We start from the raw sequence: 8236 nt of genomic DNA, 5'->3' as shown, positions 1-8236 counted from the left end.
TCATAAGGGAGTATATAAGAGAATACATAAGGGAGTACATAAGAGAGTACATAAGAGAGTATACAAGGGAGTACATGAGGGAGTACATAAGAGAGTACATAAGGGATAGAGAGTACTTAAGGGAGTACATAAGAGAGTACATAAGGGAGTACGTAATAGATTTACGTGATGATTTTACTGCCTCGTTGGTCTAGCTGTCGCAAGTGCGGCTGCTAAGCACGAGGTCTCGGGTTCGATTCCCGAGTCGGGCCGAAATCGCTTTGTGGGTTTTAGAAGACTTTCACAAAGCAGCCCGGAGCCTGGAAGCTGGTGATTGATACACCCGTGCATCGGAGAGCACGTAAATGTCGGTCCTGCGCCTGATCTCTCTCCGGTCGTGTCGGATTACCGTCCCATCGGGCTATGAGAGTGAAGAAATAGGGAGTGCACTTGTGTCTGCGCAAATGCTCGTGCACTATAATATGTCCTGCTTAAGGGAGTACATAAGAGAGTATATAAGAGAGTACATAAGAGAGTATACAAAAGTGTACATAATGGAGTACATAAGAGAGTACATAGGGAGTACATAAGAGAGTACATAAGGGAGTACATAAAGGAGTACATAAGGGAGTACATAAGAGAGTATAAAACAGTGTACATAAGGGAGTACAAAAGAGAGTATACAACAGTGTACATAATGGAGTACATAAGAGAGTTCACAACAGTGTACATAAGGGAGTACATAAGAGAGTACATGAGGGAGTACATAAGGGAGTACATTAGAGAGTACTTAAGGGAGTATATTAGAGAGTATACAACAGTGTACATAAGAGAGTACATAAGAGAGTATATAAGGGAGTATACAACAGTGTACATAATGGAGTAGATAAGAGAGTACATAGGGAGTACATAAGATAGTATACAAGGGAGTAAATAAAGGAGTACATAAGAGAGTACATAAGAGAGTACATAAGGGAGTACATAAGAGAGTACATAAGGGAGTATATAAGGGAGTACATAAGAGAGTATACAACAGTGCACATAAGGGAGTACATAAGAGTGTACATAAGGGAGTATACCACATTGTATATAAGGGAGTACATAAGGGAGTACATAAGAGAGTACATAAGGGAGTACATAAGAGAGTATATAAGAGAGTACATAAGAGAGTATACAAAAGTGTACATAATGGAGTACATAAAAGAGTACATAGGGAGTACATAAGAGAGTACATAAGGGAGTACATAAAGGAGTACATAAGGGAGTACATAAGAGAGTATACAACAGTGTACATAATGGAGTACATAAGAGAGTTCACAACAGTGTACATAAGGGAGTATACAACAGTGTACAAATTGGAGTAGATAAGAGATTTCACAACAGTGTACATAAGGGAGTACATAAGAGAGTTCACAACAGTGTACATAAGGGAGTACATAAGGGAGTACATAAGGGAGTATATAAGAGAGTACATAAGGGAGTACATAAGAGAGTATATAACAGTGTACACAAGGGAGTACATAAGAGAGTATACAACAGTGTACATAATGGAGTACATAAGAGAGTTCACAACAGTGTACATAAAGGAGTACATAAGAGAGTACATAAGGGAGTACATAAGAGAGTATACAACAGTGTACATAAGGGAGTACATAAGGGTGTACAAAAGGGAGTACATAAGGGAGTACATAAGAGAGTACATAAGAGAGTATATAAGGGAGTACGTAAGAGAGTATATAAGAGAGTACATAAAAGAGTATACAACAGTGCACATAAGGGAGTACATAAGAGTGTACATAAGGGAGTATACAACATTGTATATAAGGGAGTACATAAGAGAGTACATAAGGGAGTACATAAGAGAGTACTTAAGGGAGTACATAAGAGAGTATATAAGAGAGTACATAAGAGAGTATACAAAAGTGTACATAATGGAGTACATAAGAGAGTATACAACAGTGTACATAAGGGAGTACATAAGAGAGTAATAGGGAGTACATAAGAGAGTACATAAAAGGAGTAACATAAGATGGCTTGTATATAATGTTAGTGTACCTTGTGTTTATGTTCCTTGGTGTAACTAATGTTTAAAATCAACATACAAATATTTAGCCATCTCCTTTTCTGAGATTTTTTACTGGCGTATTTATAAACATTATTGAGTAGCCATAAATTATTATCAATATAGCTACGGTTCTCTTTCCATTATTCTGTAATGGCATCACTGATCTGAAGTGTTTATATATTGTGAGAAACTTTATTACAACATTAAGTATTAAATAAAATTCCGCAAAGAGCTACGCAAATGTATAATGAATCATACTTAATAAGTTCATCACCAAATTAATCTAAAACCCAATATTTTGATCTCCATCCTTACTGAACAGTAGCATTCCTTAACACTATATCCAGCAGTCACGTATGTATCACCCAATAACCTACGATCGCACAGGACAAAGTCCCATTTAGAGCAATCAGAGGATTAATTGCTCAGATTAGACCACGTCACTTGGCTGCCTCGGACGTTTGGACTACTGTGGACCACGGCAAAGACGATATTATTATATTGTACGATACAGTGATCAATATTGATACTTCTATGAGCAATTTAAGGGTGTTTCGCGTAGTTCGTGCACATTCTGTGATATTTAGCAATTTCAAATTATTGTCAAATAACTTTGTTTTTTTTTTCTAATATCGTCAAAATATAGGTAATCCTTCAACTTTGTGTAGTTTCTACCTTCCTTTGATAGAAAACAATGGAATTACAATCATGTTAACTTTTCGGAGTGAGATGGTAATGAGAACTTCAACGATGGTAATGATTTTGTTTAGTTTCCAGAGGAAAATCGAGAAGTTAAGGTTATGAAAATGAAAAGAATCGACTGATAAAAACTTGGATAAGAAAGATTTATTTTTATATTCAATAAACTAAATAAAGAAATTAAAATTAGACTTCTAAATGATCGGATACTTATGATAAGGGTATTTTTCTTGCCTTTTTTAATTTTTTACTTATTTTTCTACACAATAATCATAATCTTTGAGAATAATGAGACAAAAAATCAGAAGCTTTTATTTTTCTTCTACAAGCTAAGAATTAGTATAATATGGAAAAGCGTTAGGGCCAGGTGGAATACGAGTGAAAGTGTGGAAGGTATTAAAGATGGATGGATGGAAATGGCTGACTTTATTCTTCAATAAGTGTTTGCAAGAGGAAACAATACCAGACGAGTGGTGCAATAGTTTTTTTAAGAACAAGGGTGAATTTGAGTGTTGGCCACTGAAAAAGGGGGATGAGAAGACAGTACATGTAGCAGAAATGAGAAAGTTGAGATGGATGTGTGGTGTGACAAGAATTGATATAAAGTGAGGAATGGTTACATTAGAGGAAGTCTGAAAGTAGCGCCTGTTACAGAAAAGATGAGAAGTAAGAAGGTTGTCATGGTATGGGCATGTAATGAGGAGGGATGATACGCATGCAACAAAGTGTGTGCTAGGTATAAATGTAGATGGATGGAGAAGAAGAGGAGGACTTAAGAAAAGATGGATGAATTGTCTGACAGATGACACAAAAAAGCAGAAGACATATTGCGCCGACCCCAAATAAAATTGGGAATAGGGCAAGATAACCTAAGAATCAGGCTACAAAACTAAAATTAGACTTCTCGCAATGTAATTATATACTTTTAAAAAAATATTTCGAAAATATGATATCAAAAACAAATGAATTAAAATAACTCATAGTGTTAGGAAATATTTTCATCGGAATCATCATCACAAAAATTTTGAATTTCTCTCTTTGCGTATACTCCTTCTACATTTTCTTTGGTATCATGCTCTGGTTCGCTATTGGACATGATAAATTTCCCTAAATCGGTCTGAAAAGTTTTGTCAACGGGTTCCTTTTTATCAACATAAAATTTTCTGTTTTCCCAATCAGTCACATTAATATCAGATAATTTTTTGACTTTCGGTGACTGCGGCCCTTTCGAACACTGATCTTCTTTATACTTTTCAGGACCTGCCTTAATTGCTGCATATTTTTTTTTCTTTTGAAGTCTATCGTGCTCTCGTTTGTGTTTAGTTTTTCTCGGCATTCTTAATTCTTGGTCCTCTGCGAAAATAAATACCTTACACGTAAGTAGATTCACAAGTTTATCAAAGGTAATTTATAACGTAATTAAAATTACTTATAATTATATTAAAAACAAAAATGAAGCACAAATTGCAATTAAAGTATTTATAGATTCTAAATACCATCGTTTTAATCTCATTACCATCGCTAAAAAAAAACGAGGGTAAACGAAGGTGGTGAGGAAGAAGGTAATGAGGTTTCAATCCTTTTTTCAATTTATCTCATAGGATATCAAACTTACGGAAATCTTAAATATTTTAGTAATCGAAGGTTATTATTATAGTTCGGCCATTCAGAGAATGCGTTCCTGACACGTCGCGATTGAACTGACGACGTAACTTTGCAATGGCGTTGCAGTTACGATAAAAATATTTTTGCTGGTTGTTTACCGTTTTAACAATTGAGGAGCATTAAAACAACATTATTATATCAATAATCAATGAATGTTATAATTTTGTGCCAAACTGAGTGTCAAATAACTTGGTAAACAATATTTTTCTAAATCTATACTGCGCTATTACAAGGTTATGTCAGCGGTTTATATTTTGTAGTGCTGTGCTAAAAATAACAGGCAAGTATCGTAATCTGTTCTTATACAGTTATAATATAAAATAATACGTTTTGATTTTCTTTTTAAGAATTGGAAAATAATGGACTATAAGACTTAATTATAACGTTTATGAAATATAAAAATAAAACTATGACCAAACCGCATTTTTATACTTAGATTAAAAATGGTAACCCCAAATGGCGTTATGGGCCGCCATTTTGTGACGCTAAAACAGTCGTCCGTTGTCGTTTCGTGCGCATAGACCACGTTTTTCAAGTGTTTTCGATCTGTTTTTATTTGATTACCCGGCTTTTGTTAGACCGAGATATCAGGATTGATTCTGTTATTGATAATAATATAATTATACATGTAGGCGAAGATGATGATGAAGACACCACCTCCTCAAGCAAATCGGAGTCTGATTAATATTCTGTTCGCACATTCAATTCATTGTACTTGTAACAAAGAATAAATAAAACAATTTTATTATATGAATATTACCTTTTTTTGGTTTCCACTTAAATAACTAAAATATAAAACAAATGATTCCGCCAATTTAAAACGAAAATAATCTTAAAATAATGCGGCGGTTCATTTTGAAGGAACGGTAACGAACTCAGTGTTATGTTGTGCCCATCACTAGTCGTGACTAACTGATAGGTGTCAGGAACGCATTCTCTGAACGGCCGAAGTATAGAATCTATAATTAGTAACATAATAAACTAAGTCATAAATACTTACTTAATTATGGCAACGATAGGAGAGAGAACAATTCCAGAATAATCACCTCCTGCGCCACTTTACACGAACATATTTTATTATCATAAGCATGCGTGCACCTGCTAAGACGTTTACTGGCCGACTGAGGGATGTGCGCGGGGTGTGTTGTCGGTGTATCAGCGTTAAGGGCAATACGCAGAGTATAATTCATAGATCCGTCCAACCCGATGGTAATGACAAAAAAACAATGAGAAACATTTATGAAATAAAAAAAATATAAAATTGTGGAGCTAGCTTTGTCTATGTAGATGAAAAAGTTGTACTTTTTAATGTAGTTTTTTAGTACGGTTACTTATAAATAATTAATAATGATACTTTTGAATAAAATACAAGTATATCTAGGACGATAGCATATGGACACCGAAGGAAATGAGAATTAATTATGTTTTTAATTTATATTTTGTTAATTAGGTTACTTTCATCAGTAAATATTACATGCATAGAAGCCTAACTTTATAACATTTGATTTCCTGTATACAAAACATAGGTATTCAGTTAGTAAATTAAGATTTTTAGGTTGGACGCGTAATATGCACGAAAAAAAAGAATCACCCTTAATTGGTTGACCTTTAAAGAAATTAAACTGAAATTCCATTTGGGTCGATTTTTTCAAATCATCAGTCGACTTCTATCTGCGGAACAACTATAGCGGTTTGACATATTTTCTATATTAAGGCTGTGAAAATGTCAAACATATTCTTCAGATACAAGTAATCTGGCGATTGGAAAATCGGCCCAAATGTGTGTGTAAATGTGTATAAGTAGGTAACTTTTCACCTAAAAACATTTAGATCTTTTAAAAGCAGTATGGTTTAGAATATGTTATGTATTTATTTTATTTTTTTTTTTTTATTTTTTTTTTTTTATTTGTATCTAGAAACCGATAAATAGACGTATAACGTCTAACAACTAAGTATTCTCAGAAGGCATTATATTGAAAGGAATAAACTTGTAGGAGCCTCAGATGTATCGTCGTCATTACGAAATCGCTTGTTAAGGTAAATCTATCTATTGTACTGTTAGACTATATTGTATTGTATCAATTTTATAGTCAGGTAAATCCCTTAGTAAGATTATTATCTAGAAATAGTAAAAATACAGTATTTTTTCTCGATAATACGTGATACTTTAGTAGTCTTTTAGTTTATAATTTTCTTCATAAATATTAACCAAAGTCACACTTTATATGATCATACAAAGTGTATCGTACCTTATCACATTAAATTAAATACTTTATATACTGGTTAATATTCGATTAACATAAAGAAAAAAAAATACGTTAAAATAAATGGCCAAGTCAATATTAATGTAATGTGAACAAAACTGTTGATATAGTTACAAAATATTGATTTATTATTACAAATAAAGTTGAACAGGACTTGGCTTTTTTTACATTTAATGTTTCTGGTGGGATTCCGATTTCAAATAATAAAATCGAAAATGGCCAAACTAAAGAAAAAAAAAAGAACAAACGACTGTCGTTTTTAAATTTTCAATCCGTCATCACATTCAATTCGGGCGCGTAGCATTGTACAGTTTCTGAGCCAGGCCGAACATGACAAAAATGCAATACTTATTTACGTGAAAGAATCGGTCTAGACTGGTGAATGCACTGACTATTGCTATCTATCCGATTGGTCTTTGTTTAGTTTCGGTCAAGGAGGAAGGATAGATAGCGGAGATGCCATAAGGAAGGTAAGTTAGGCACCTTCCCGTGATCAGTTATTAGAACCACCTAAGCATTCGGGTTCCCTGTCAAATCAAAACCAATCTGTCAAAAATTGGTCTTGATTGATTGGTGACTTTATTTCGAAAATAATGGGCGGATTCTAAAAAAGTTAACGTTAGTAACGTTCCTCGTACAACCAACATCCTCGTTTTGGTGCGCTACTTTCTGAGGAGATTCCGTTTTATGACATCTCCGCTAGTCATTTTGTTCTCCATGGTTTTGGTCTGCAACTGAAAACTCCAAAACGTTGACGCATGTATTTTTTGGGATTGCGCTAAGTAAATGTAAATATACTTAGAAGGGGCGAAGTGTTTGTTTCAATGTGAAAGTATTCAATTTAGATATTGCGTTTGCAATCTTTCAATTTATTATTTAATTGTCTGGCGATTACGTGATCCTTTAAGGTTGTGTTTATAATAAATAAAACATAGCAATCTTGTGGTCTTGGGTATTGTTGGTTGAGTTCTTATCTATTCAAGACAAACGCATTAGAACTCCATTTAATTGAACCAAACCGCAGCCAGATTAATTAAAAATGACGAAAATAAATACCGATAGAATTATCTTTCTCAAGTAATAAACCTTTCTCTTTGGCAAAAAAAAAACGCAAACTTAACGAAAAACTCTCTTCAAAAATGTTCAACATTTAATTGAAAGCGGAGTTTCTCGCTTCTCAAATTAACGTTGATTGTGATAGATTGCTGACTAATTACCATCTCATTTTTCACTCATCTATCACTGTAGGTGTTAGGAAACCAAACTTATAGAAAAGTCGAAAAAATACCAGTTAATTGCACCTCCAAGCGTTATACTGCCAGCGCCAAATAATTTTCCGTAAATAATTTAACAGGAATTTCCTGATTTTTACAGGCAAAGAAGTCAACCAAAATTACTTTTTAAAAATATCACTACTTCCGTGTCGATAGAGATTGATAGAACAAGGATAAGATACCTACACTGACAAAGTAATGATAATTATCAACGTGCTCTAATCCGTGATTCATTTGTTAACAGATGAAAATTTCACATATGAGGCAAAAACACACGTGTCACTCTTAAC

The 8236-nt window shown here is 33.8% G+C and overlaps 1 long non-coding RNA gene across 1 annotated transcript; it reads right to left on the bottom strand.

The window, feature by feature from the left end:
• Positions 1 to 2863: 2863 nt before the first annotated feature.
• LOC124632480 lies at positions 2864 to 5611 on the bottom strand. Its single transcript, XR_006984631.1, has 2 exons — positions 5409 to 5611; positions 2864 to 4096 (listed from the first exon to the last, which is right to left on the bottom strand). It is a non-coding gene; the product is annotated as an uncharacterized LOC124632480 (long non-coding RNA).
• Between the last annotated feature and the right edge of the window lie 2625 nt (positions 5612 to 8236).

This window comes from Helicoverpa zea, chromosome 8, assembly GCF_022581195.2.
Source record: "Helicoverpa zea isolate HzStark_Cry1AcR chromosome 8, ilHelZeax1.1, whole genome shotgun sequence".
In the NCBI taxonomy this organism is placed as follows: domain Eukaryota; kingdom Metazoa; phylum Arthropoda; class Insecta; order Lepidoptera; family Noctuidae; genus Helicoverpa; species Helicoverpa zea.
Note: the sequence above shows the minus strand (reverse complement) of the source record. Positions and strands in the feature narration are given on the sequence as shown.